The sequence below is a fragment of the Pinus tabuliformis genome, chromosome 9 (genome assembly GCF_031772625.1).
Source record: "Pinus tabuliformis cultivar Carrire ecotype Pingquan chromosome 9, CPIR1, whole genome shotgun sequence".
Classification (NCBI taxonomy): Eukaryota; Viridiplantae; Streptophyta; class Pinopsida; order Pinales; family Pinaceae; genus Pinus; species Pinus tabuliformis.
The window spans coordinates 1,010,736,247-1,010,748,512 of NC_142307.1; the positions used below are offsets into that span (position 1 = coordinate 1,010,736,247).

At 38.9% G+C, this 12,266-nt stretch overlaps 1 protein-coding gene across 1 annotated transcript in view; it reads right to left on the reverse strand.

The window, feature by feature from the left end:
* LOC149152141 (chaperone protein dnaJ GFA2, mitochondrial-like) overlaps positions 1–12,266 on the reverse strand; it is a 240,918-nt gene that overhangs the window by 41,994 nt on the left and 186,658 nt on the right. The gene's annotated exons all lie outside the window — the stretch shown is intronic.

Sequence of the window (12,266 nt, forward strand, 5' to 3'; positions counted from 1 at the left end):
GCACCATCCAATCTATCCTAATCTCTCAATCCTACAGAAGCCATTTATGAAAAACCCTCAAAAAAATTGCAAAACCCAAACAAAACTGAATAAGTTGCACTGGGTTTTATAAACCCTCAATTTTCTCTTCTTGTTCCTACGTTGAGCCTCCTCTGCCCTCAGATCTGCTCTGATACCATGTGAAATTTTTAAAAATGTTGCAATTAATCTAGTTATTATTCACCTATCGTTAAAAGATTATTTGTCTTCTGTAAATTATATATGGCAAATACTGAATAAAACACTACTGCAACTTCACCAAAATTAAATCACAGGAACTGAGAAAATATCACACACAAAATAAATGAAATTGATATTTTTGGACAAATTGTCCCTAGAAAAACCCCATTGTGAGGAAAACCAGTTTTGCAGATGAGAGTTTTATTATTCTTCAGCAATTCTGTAATTGAAATTACATACATTGTTTGTCGTAAAATTAGCAAACCTCCAACAAATTATTTTCTTCACTTCTGCTAGATAATCTCACCTCCTAGAAGCAACTTGGTCCCTCTTAATCAATTCGGCCCTCCTTTATGACCCTTAATCGACCCACATGTGCAGCCTCGGAAGATAACTTAGCCTCCTCTAGCAAATCGCACTTACTGGGAAATTAACTTAGCCTCCTCTGGAAACTTGAACTTCACTGGCAAACTCGGCTTCTCTTGTGCAAATTGATCACTCTATCAAATTCTCGCTTGGTTCGGCAACACAGCCTCATTGAACCAATTCACACTGCTAGGAAACTCAACCTTCGCAAATAAAATCGATCCCCCTTTGTCACTGAGAATCTAGAAATCATAGTGAAGAAATCTCTCTATGGCAACTCAATATTCAATCACTGTTGAACCCAACTGTTGGTGTCCTCCACACTATCACTACGCCCTTGCTCTCATTGCAATTCGTTGTGTCTCCAAAATCCCCATTGATCCCCACTTATAATCTCTCGTTGAGTTGTGTCTCCAAAATCCCCATTGATCCCCACTTATAATCTCTCGTTGAGCAATCAATGACCACGATCTATTCACAACCGATGGCTAAGATCCTCTTGACTTCATTCAATCACTTTTCTAGAAGCCACTAGAGAAAAATTGATTTGTCTCAATTAATCTTGATTAATTAACCACTTTTCCTGAGTTAGAAAAATAATTAAACTAGCTAATTAAATATAATTAAGACAATTTCGCTAGGAAACAAATTTTGGATATTGAAGATAATTAATCCTCTTGTGTTCCTTGGTCCCATAGATACCATCGAACACTAGAACACTCGTCCGAGCTACAAAAACTAACACTTAGAGACATGTGAATTCAGTATACTAATCATTATTAACTATTAATTATTAATTATATATATCCATAACATTTCCTTCCCCTTTAGAAAGGCTTTGTCCTCAAAGCTTATTGATGGCAATGCTTGGTATCTTTTTTATGTCTCATAATGTCTTATTGTCTTTCTCAATTCTTGAAACTGGCATCTTTGATGATACAAGACGATATGAACTTCTGAGTGTGGTACGGAATTGGGGTATTGTGAAATGATCTAACCATACCATCCCAAATTAACTTTCTATGGAATCTCGCGATTACTGGAAACTTAGAATAAATTGTTATCATAAGATTGGATTATGGTCACGTCGACGTTCTTAGTAACATAAGTCACGTGTTTCTGTTTTGAGTGATAAGGATATGCAAGCTAATTGATTTTTTAGCTTTTATGATTTGGGTGTCAATAAAGAGTTCTTGTGATTTGATTTCCATTTAACTTATGTGCGGTGATTTCTTGATTTACTTAAGGTATCTACTTTCCCTCAGGTATAGAAACTGCTTGGTTAATTGTTGGATCTTCACTTGAAATTTCTATCATTTGAACTGTTGCCTCTGAGTACGTCTTCACTTCAATTGGATTGGGATCTTTCTAAATTGTGCTATTATCTTGATCAATGTTAGTCCCTTGTCTTCAACTTGAATTTGCACATCTGAAGATTTTGATGATTCTTGTTGAATAAGTTATTATAACTTGTCTTTTAGCGACTTGTTATGACTCTTAAGCTTCTTTATTTGCGTAAGTAGGTTTTGATTACAATTCTTTAGACATGAAAGTTCTTCGTTTTCTGGATTGTTGACTTTATTCTTAGTGTCCTTCTCCTCGTCTTTTAAACTTTTGATTTGTTGTAAAAACCTTTGATTAAGGTTCCTTTAGCGTAAATTTTCCTCTTCTATTCTGATAAGTGCTTCTTGAGTTCTTTCTTTGTGACCTTAGCCTTCTTGACTTGTGCAAGTAATTTTTCATTGTGGTCCCTGAGGCGAGAAATTGCTTCATATTTTTCTATTAATTCCTTGTAATGCATATCCTCAAGATCTTTATATTTATGTTGTGATGCCTTCTTGTTTTGCTGAAGTTTGGCTATTTTTTCTTCTAAACTTTTAATATGTGAATTTTCTTGATCTTCCAACTACATTTCTAGATACACTGGATTATATTGTCGTGTAGGAGCAAGTTGGATTTTGTTTTCTTCAATTCTTGAGCCGCATTTTTTTTAATCTGCACTTTGTCACTTAGTGTCACTATTAGTTGTTTTATCCCTTAATGAAACTTCATAACTTCTTCTAATGATTGTTTTTGTGTGTAACTTTGATATTCAAATAAGGTATAAGTTTTGTAACATTTTGTGCAAACGACATTTTGATTTCCAAATGACTCTCGACAATTAGGATATCCCTCTAAACGAAAAGGACATTTTGAAAAAACCTAAAATCCATGTATAGTTCATAGCTCAGAATTTTTTATTCAATGCACAAAGGTCTCAAAAATGATGTGCTTCAACTCCTTTAAATAGCTTCCTTGGTATACGACTTAGGTACCTTTTGTATTATTTTATTATAACACTCTTTCTCTTCTTTTTTTCCTATAAATACTCTTTTTCGTAACCTTGTAATTTAGAAGTACTTTAATGTTGTAAAAGAACGCTCATTTATACTTTTTAATTAAAAGGTAACTCTTTATAATATTTTTTTAAATCTTTTCTTGATTTTTCCAATTAACTTAGCACTTCAATAAAAAGTAAATTTAATATTATCTCCACCAAGTTCTAAAAAAAGTTAAATATCCTTGCTTATTTTGAATTGGCCTTATCATTTAAAAGTCAGAGCGCCTTAATACTTACCCTTTTCCTTAATTTTTTTAACCAAAACAATATATTAACTTTTTTTTCCCAAAGTATTATTTACTCGCTTGATACCTCTGTATCTTCTAGTTATTAAATACTCTCTTTGGTTCTTTGTTTTTTGGACACTTACTCTTCTCCCACGAATTCTTTTTTTTACTTCTCATGAAATAGCCTCATTTTAACTTCAAATTGGCTTTTATTTAGAGAATTAAAATATAGTTTTAAAATTGTCCTTTTAACTTACACCTCTTATACTTTTTATTGAATGGAACTTTTGATATTAATTTTATAATTTTTTTTTCTTTCCTTTTACTTGAATCTTAACCTTAGTACTTGCCCTTTTCAAAATCTCTTGCTTTGGGTATCTAAATACCTTGTATCTCGTGAAGTTTAATACCTTTTCACTGTGGCTTTTAAGAGGACGTGCAAAAAAACTTGCACTTTTATTCTTTGAAGATATTGTTTTAAATACAAACTTAGGGCTAGAATGTTTATTTTGAAGAATGAAACAAAAACTTCGATTCTCAATGCAACTTTTATTAATGAATTATAATGCTTTGATGTGAATGGATCCTCATAGCTTGAAAATTTGTGAATTCAAATATTGATATCTGTTGGCCCAAGTGTCAAATTAGATTAACATTGAGTATAAAGAGATGTGCCCTATTCCCGACAGATGCAACCCCTTGTTGGTTGGACCTCGTCTCACGGATTTATATCTATCTTAACTAAACCCCTTTTGGTATTTCCCCTGCACAGCCACAACATAAAAGTAGATACTCACACAACGATACGATTGGCGGCGCGAATTTAACAAGTGTTAATTTTAGGTTTGTTTTATGCTTAGAGCAATTTATTTCAATTTTCATGGTTAGCTCAATATCTTTTCCAGATTAGCAATCACATCAGCATTAAAGTAAACTGCAATTAGAACATAAACATAAATCGCAGAAGACAAGCCAAGACAAGAGGACACAAGATGTGGCGCTAGCCAGGGACAAACCCCAATGTGGGGAAACCCTTGATCAATTCTTCTTTTATGTTCTCCAATAGTTCAGCAGAGAGACAGAGAAATAGTACATTTACAGCAGAAGTCAACACTTTGACTTATCTAGATAAGAGCAGAGATCATCTCTAAGAAGATGATACATGAGATTAGTTAAAGACATGCTGCTTCAATAGATTCTCCAAGGTGACTCCTTCACCTCTCATTGTGTTGCATCTCGTCATCATGTTGCACCTCACCGTGTTGCACCATGTTGCACCCATCATCACAATGTTGCATCTCATCATGCTTTACTAATCATGACTGTACCCATCACTGTATTGCATCTCCTCTTGCTACACTATGCTGAGCTCTTCATTGCACTATGTTGCACCCAAATGCATGTTGTAATACCTCAGCATCCTATTGTTGCTTCCATCACATCATGCTACACTATGTATCACTGTGTTGCACACCTGTTACTATGCACTATGTTGCACTAGTATACCATGTTGCTACTTCCATCACAACATGTTGCAACCCTTTTCATTCATTCATGTTGTCTTCACCACCTTACTGTCCCATGTTGCCCACGCACCTTATTCCATTGTGTTACACCTAAATATCACTGTGTTGCACCGAAGTCAAACTTTAATCCTCCATGCTTCTAGTTATGGCCTGCGGCCTAGCCCTGTAGCAAGACAACCCTGTTATCTCTAAATCTTCTCTTGCACACTCAGCAATTAAGGTACATGAGACCCCTCCTAAGACTGCGGTCTAGAACAGTGTTAAGGTCTTCACCATAACTTCAACTTGACTGCGTTTAGGGAAGCTTCAATATAACAGCGTACATGACTATTACCTAGAACCAAGATAGCGTAGAGGGCAACTAGATCCATGACAGCATTTAGGTCTCTATTTTAAGTCTGCGTTTTAGGCGGCATCTTCTTTAGGCAACGTAGCTTCTTCTTACCCAAGACAGCGACTATGTTTAGGGCATCTCCTTTCCCTTTAGTCCTGTGGCTAGGGCATTCTACCTTCATGACTGTGTTAGGTACAGCGTTAGGTTCTTTATGATTGTGCCTTGATCTTGTAGAGAACAGCAATTAGGGCATCTCTTAGCCCTGTGTTTCCCATACTGTTCTTCCAATTATGACAACGTATTAAGATCAGATCAAGGTTCTCTTCTTGTTGTGTTTGAGGGTGTTTTAGGACAGCGTTAACGCTGTTAGGGCTTCTCTATACCAACATTGAACCCTATCCTTGCTGCGATATAAGAGCCTCCTTGTTGGGGAGCGAAGATTCTTCTCCATGAATGTAGATGAGGGCAGCGTATAGATCTCTTCGTCTAGGACTAGGGCAAACCTCCTAGATCAACATATTCTCTTAGGGATTCTTCCTTCCATTAAAACCCAAACGAATGGAGAGGAAGAGATCACAAAAGAGTTGTGAGTGTGTCCAAATGACTTTCAAGGCACCGCTATTTATACTAAAACATTGAGCACATGTGGGGTTTATTTGGTTGTTGGCCGACCTTGACGAATTGTCCCATAACACAAATAAATTCATATCATCATGAATACTTATCGGAATCGGATGATCTTTAAATCAATCCTACACCTCTCTATGAGAGGGATCCAAGAAAAATATCAGCTGCCATTAATAAGATGACCCACATGGAGTTTGGCCCTAGTTGCCAATTTTAACACTCCCTCTCAACTAGGGAGAATTCCATCCGCTGATCCATCTGCCGGACTGTACTATCTCTGCCATCAGTGCCCTGCACTGCTCTGCTCTATTGAACCATGAAGAAGAAGAATTGATCGAGAATGTCTCATACCATTCTCTATTGACCCGAAGCCAGTTTTATTGATCCCAGATCAATATCACAAGAGAGTGTCTCAAACCACTCATACTGATCCCAAATCAGTTACATTGATCCCAGATCAATATCACAAGAGAGTGTCTCAAACCACTCATACTGATCCCAGAACAATGGAGGTCATCCTAGCATAGCAAGTACGGTAGATACAACGATGAGTCCATTGATAGTACTACTATGGTCCCTAACCCCATTTCCCTGCTCACTAATCAGATGAGAGGTACTTCCCATGAGTCCCAGACTGCATGGGTAGGATGCCTCGACAGGAGAACCAAACATCATGTCCCTAAGTCACCTCGAGGTATCACAGGGGAAGGTTGAGCCATTCACCCTGTACACAGCGCACCATTAGGGGAGGGTGAGTCACCCTATGGTCGTGTGTTGCTCCAGTAGTACCCCAAGCCCCTCGGAGCTCCCAGAGCTCAATGCATGCAACATGCAAGACCCTCATAAGAGGGTCTCTCAACGACTCCAAGTCATTTGGGAAAGTCACAAATTTGACCTTTCCTTGGGGCTTTGACAAAATGTCTGCGACCTGTACATCAGTCTCAACGTGATGGAGCCTCCTCGCTCATCGATGTACCATATCCCTGATAAGGTAGTATCTGATGTCTATCTGCTGGAGCAATCATAGAATACGGGATTCCTCAACAATCGAATCCCCCCTGGTTGACACAGAAGATCATGGTGGTATCCATCATGTGTACAAACAGCTCACTGAAGAGCTTCCACAACCAGGCAGCTTCATATGAGATCATACTCGTAGCTATGTATTCGGTCTCCACGGTGCTTATAGCAACCGACTTCTGCTTCCTGCTCATCCATGATATCGAAACAGAATCCAAAGAGAACCAGCACTGAAAAGTGTTCTTGTGATCCTCCACATTGCCTGCCTAGTCAGCATTCAAATAATCATGCAGCTTCACATTTCCAACAGTGTATCTCAATTCATGAGAGATTGTGCCCCGAAGATATCTCAGAAGATTCTTGGCACCAATCCAGTGAGGCTCAACCATATATGAGCTCATCATGCTAACTGAAAAACATATGTCCGGACGGAAGTTCACCAAGAACATCAACGCGAATGACTTTATGAAACTCTGAGGCATTTCCCAAATCTGGTCCAGCATCACTACCATATAACTTCTTGAAAGTTAAGATCCTCGAGATAGTCACAGGCTTGCAGTTTACCATTCCACATCTGGAATCCAACTCCCTCTTACTTCTGCAAATGAGAGGGTCTGGACCTGTCAGAAATAGGTCGTCCTCATAAGGTGCCAGTATGAGAGGCCTATCATCCAGAACCTTCAAGCAATGGTTTGGATCGACTTCACTCCTAGTGAATCTCAACCACTGTTTTACAAACCGGCCGTTTCGAAACCGACTCGGCCGAGTCGAACCGTTTCAATAGCCTGAGGACTGACCCGGCCAAGTAACCGGTCCGGTTGACCGAGTCATGTGTGACTCGGTCAACCCGGCCGGGTCCGATATGACTCGGCCGAGTCACAAGGGGACGGCTGGGCAGCGTAAAAACATAAAAAAAAATCATTTTTTTGTATTTTTTCAAATGTTTAATGCAGTTTATGGATTCCAAACTTTCTATGCTAATCTGTATGTACTATGGATATAATTGTGGCTTGATCTCTGTAACTTGGAGGCTCACATTAATGTTCAGTGGCTAAGTTTCTTGCTAATCTCTGTGACTCAATTTCTTGTTGTCACTATGATCTGTTACAATGGTTTGCATACTTATCATTATGGCTCTATCGCTGGCATTACATTTGTGGCTCATTTGTTCTCTGAGGCAACTTCCTATTGTGGAATGCATTTGTGTAATCTTGATGACAATACCCTTAACATCAGTATAGTTGACAGAGACCTATGTGACAAAGATCTTATGATATACGTGACAAAGATCTTCATGAATATGATACAATGAACTTGTAATGTGACAGTGGTTCTTATAATACATATAATTGTATCCTTATGATCCTACTCTTATGATGCATGAAAATGACAGATACATGCTACAATGATCTGCTCTATGATTACAGTATACTTATGGTACAATGACCTCACTACTATGATACATGATGACATAATCCATGATGGCAATGACTTGTTATATGGTACATATAACAATGATCTTTTGTGACACATGATAATGGACTTGCTATGATTCATTTTGCAATGACCTTCCACTTGGACAATGACTTTAGTTGATAAGACAGTGATCTTGTTTGATATGGCAATGTCTATGATACATGATGTAGACTGTAGTGACCCTAATGGCAATGCTTCTTGAAGACAGTACTCTTGATGACTGAGATAACCTAGCTTTGACATGGTTGTGATGGCGGCAGAGTCTGGTCACCATCACAGTTTACTTTTGTTGTAGAGGCCATTTCTAGCCTCCTTGGTTATTTGTATTTTGTTTTGAGTCTTTGATCATGTATGACAGTTGACTATGTATTGCCATTGGGTACCATTTTGATATAGTGGATTGGTTCATGAGCCTACTTTGATCATATGTTGTCTTCCATCTATATTATAATGCTATGTGTTTGGAAACATGAATGAAAATCTTTAAAATTATGTTTTTTAATAAATAAAAAAAATATTTAATGAATTTTTTACAACGACCGAGTCATTGAAATCGAGCCGGCCGAGTCATTACCGAGTCGGAGTCGGAGTCGGAGTCGATCCTCGGCCGAGTCCGAGTCCGAGTCCGAGTTGTAAAACATTGATCTCAACTTCATCTGATAGCTATCAATCCTCTCATATCAGGCCCGAGGTGTTTTGCTTCAAGCAATAGACGACTTTCTTCCACCCACATACAAGAGATTCCCAATCATGAATCTCAGACCCCTCGGGTTGTTCCAAACCTGTGGACCTACTACATGAGGGGAATGGTCCCCTCGTAATATTTTCCTTCAGTACATCTCGGACATGTACCTTCATGCTCTTCTTGAATTCAAGCATCTGACTCACATCGGGTAGGGCCCCATAATAAGCAGACCTTTGGTGCTATAGAAGAGATGTGTCAAATGACATGGTCCCCAATGGACTTCCTACAACTTGATACAAATTGCCAATCCTGAACTCAAGAATAAAAGCATCTTTGAAAATTCCATTTTCAAACACGTACCTTTCCATCGATGAATGCCACCCTTAAACCTTTGACTTCCATTGCCGAAATGGACACTAGGTTCTTCTTGCGATCAGGTACATAAAAGAGATTCTGTAAATGAATCGAGTTACCCTCATTCAATTGAGGGGTAACATTTCCTACACCCTTTCTGGGATAGGTGGCATCGGCTCCAAGTATAATCCCACGATTGTTTCCATCTCTTACCAAATTCGAGAGAGCACCCTTCTATCCGATGAAGTGCCTTGAAGCACTATAATCAATAAGCCAGATTCCCACAGAATCTGAAGGAGAGGGCCAATACAAGATAACGCTTCTTTATTTTATCATAAACAACATTTGATTCTTCATACCTGGGGTTCCTTGCTTTCTCTGAAGAGTCGGCCATTTCCTTGATGACCTGCATTACCTATCATTCCTCTAATCATTGAAGATGTCCCTGGAATGATTGTTATCATCATCAAGTGATGTGTTCCTGCCATTCGGACACTCCTTCGCATAATGGCCGAACTTATTGCAAACAAGGCATCTGTCTTTCTTTCCACCCTTAGATCCAGACTTCCCATTGAAGTGATCTTTAGGCCATCAGAAACTTTCGTTGCGCCATTCTGATAATATTCTCTGCTTCGACTTCACCCTTGGTGAATTTGAAGAGGGATGAGAAATCCATTGATCCTTTTGTCCTTTCCCAACTGTCTTCAGTGATTTCTCTATCACTCTTGCTTGGGCTTTGTCTTCACCTCAGCTCTGATACCCATGTTAATTTTAGGTATGTTCTATACTTAGAGCAATTTATTTCAATTTTCATCATTAGCTCAATATCTTTTCCAAATTAGCAATCACATCAGCATTAAAGTAAACTGCAAATAAAACATAAACATAAATCACAGAAGACAAGCCAAGAGAAGAGGACACAAGATGTGGTGCTAGCCAGGGACAAACCCCAATGTGGGGAAACCCTTGATCAATTCTTCTTTTATGTTCTTCATTAGTTCAGCAGAGAGAGACAGAGATAGTACATTTACAACAAAAGACAACACTTTGACTTATCTAGATAAGAGCAAAGATCATCTCTAGGAAGATGATACATGAGATCAGTGGAAGACATGCTACTTCAACTGATTCTCCAAGGTGACCCCTTCACCTCTCATTGTGCTGCATCTCGTCATCATGTTGCACCCATCATCACAATGCTGCATCTCATCACGCTTTACTAATCATGATTGTACCCATCACTGTATTGCATCTCCTCTTGCTGCACTATGCTGAGCTCTTCATTGCACTATGCTGCACCCAAATGCATGCTGTAATACCTCAGCATCCTATTGCTGCTTCCATCATATCATGTTGCACTATGTATCACTGTGCTGCACCCCTGTTACTGTGCACTATGCTGCACTAGTATACCATGTTGTTGCTTCCATCAAAACATGCTGCACCCCTTTTCATTCATTCATGCTGTCTTCAGCACCTTACTGTCCCATGCTGTCCACGCACCTTATTCCATTGTGCTGCACCTAAATATCATTGTGCTGCACCGAAGTCAAACTTTAATCCTCCATGCTGTTGGCTATGGCCTGTGGCCTAGCCCAGCAGCAAGACAACCCAGCTATCTTTAAATCTTCTCTTGCACACTCAACAATTAGGGTACATGACACCCCTCCTAAGACTGCAGTCTAGAACAATGTTAAGGTCTTCACCATAACTTCAACTTGACTGCGTTTAGGGCAGCTTCAATATAACAGCGTACATGACTATTACCTAGAACCAAGACAGCGTAGAGGGCAGCTAGATCCATGACAGCGTTTAGGTCTCTCTTCTAAGTCTGCGTTTTAGGTGGCATCTTCTTCAGGCAGCGTAGATTCTTCTTACCCAAGACAGCGACTATGTCTAGGGCATCTCCTTTCCCTTTAGTCATGTGGCTAGGGCATTCTGCCTTCATGACTATGTTAGGGACAGCATTAGGTTCTTTATGAATGTGCCTTGATCTTGTAGAGAACAGAAATTAGGGCATCTCTTAGCCCTGTGTTTCCCATACTGTTCTTCCAATTATGACAGCATATTAAGATCAGATCAAGGTTCTCTTCTTGCTGTGTTTGAGGGTTTCTTTTAGGACAGCGTTACGGCTGTTAGGGCTTCTCTATACCAGCGTTGAACCCTATCCTTGCTGTGATATAAGAGCCTCCTTTTTGATAGCGAAGATTCTTCTCCATGAATGTAGATGAGGGCAGCATATAGATCTCTTCGTCTAGGCCCTAGGGCTAGGGTAAACCACCTAGATCAGCGTATTCTCTTAGGGATTCTTCATTCCATTAAAATCCAAATGAATGGAGAGGAAGAGATCACAAGAGAGTTGTGAGTGTATCCAAATGACTTTCAATGCACCTCTATTTATACTAAAACGTTGAGCACATGTGGGGTTATATTTGGTTGCTGGTCGACCTTGACGAATTGTCCCATAACACAAATAAATTCATATCTCCATGAATACTTATCAGAATCAGATGATCTTTAGATCAATCCTACACCTCTCGATGAGAGGGATCCAAGAAAAATATCAGCTGCCATTAATAAGATGACCCACATGGAGTTTGGCCCTAGTTGCCAATTTTAACAACATGCAAACCTGGCAAACGAAATTCCAAGCAGCCCCGATATGCACCAATGGTTACACAACGAAGTGAGAGACCTTGCACGAGTTTTAATCCATTTACTCTACATCGATGCTCAGTCTATATTTTTTGTTATTTTTATTTTTTAAATGACTCTCCTATCATCAGAGTGATTTGGCAGCTTACAGATTAAATGCTCATGTAATTCCCATACAACCCACTTGATGAATCTTTTGTTTTCCGATACTCCACCTGATCTCTGTAATTCAATGTTGTCTTTTTGTTTTTAATCAACTATCTGTCCTCTTTTTTTATCAGCGGTGGAATTTTATCTTATTTTTTCTTTTTCAATATATATATATATATAAACCTGCAGTGGAGTTCCTTTAGCAGAATTTGAATGGCCAAGAGCCTGAAGTGGTCAAACACCAATG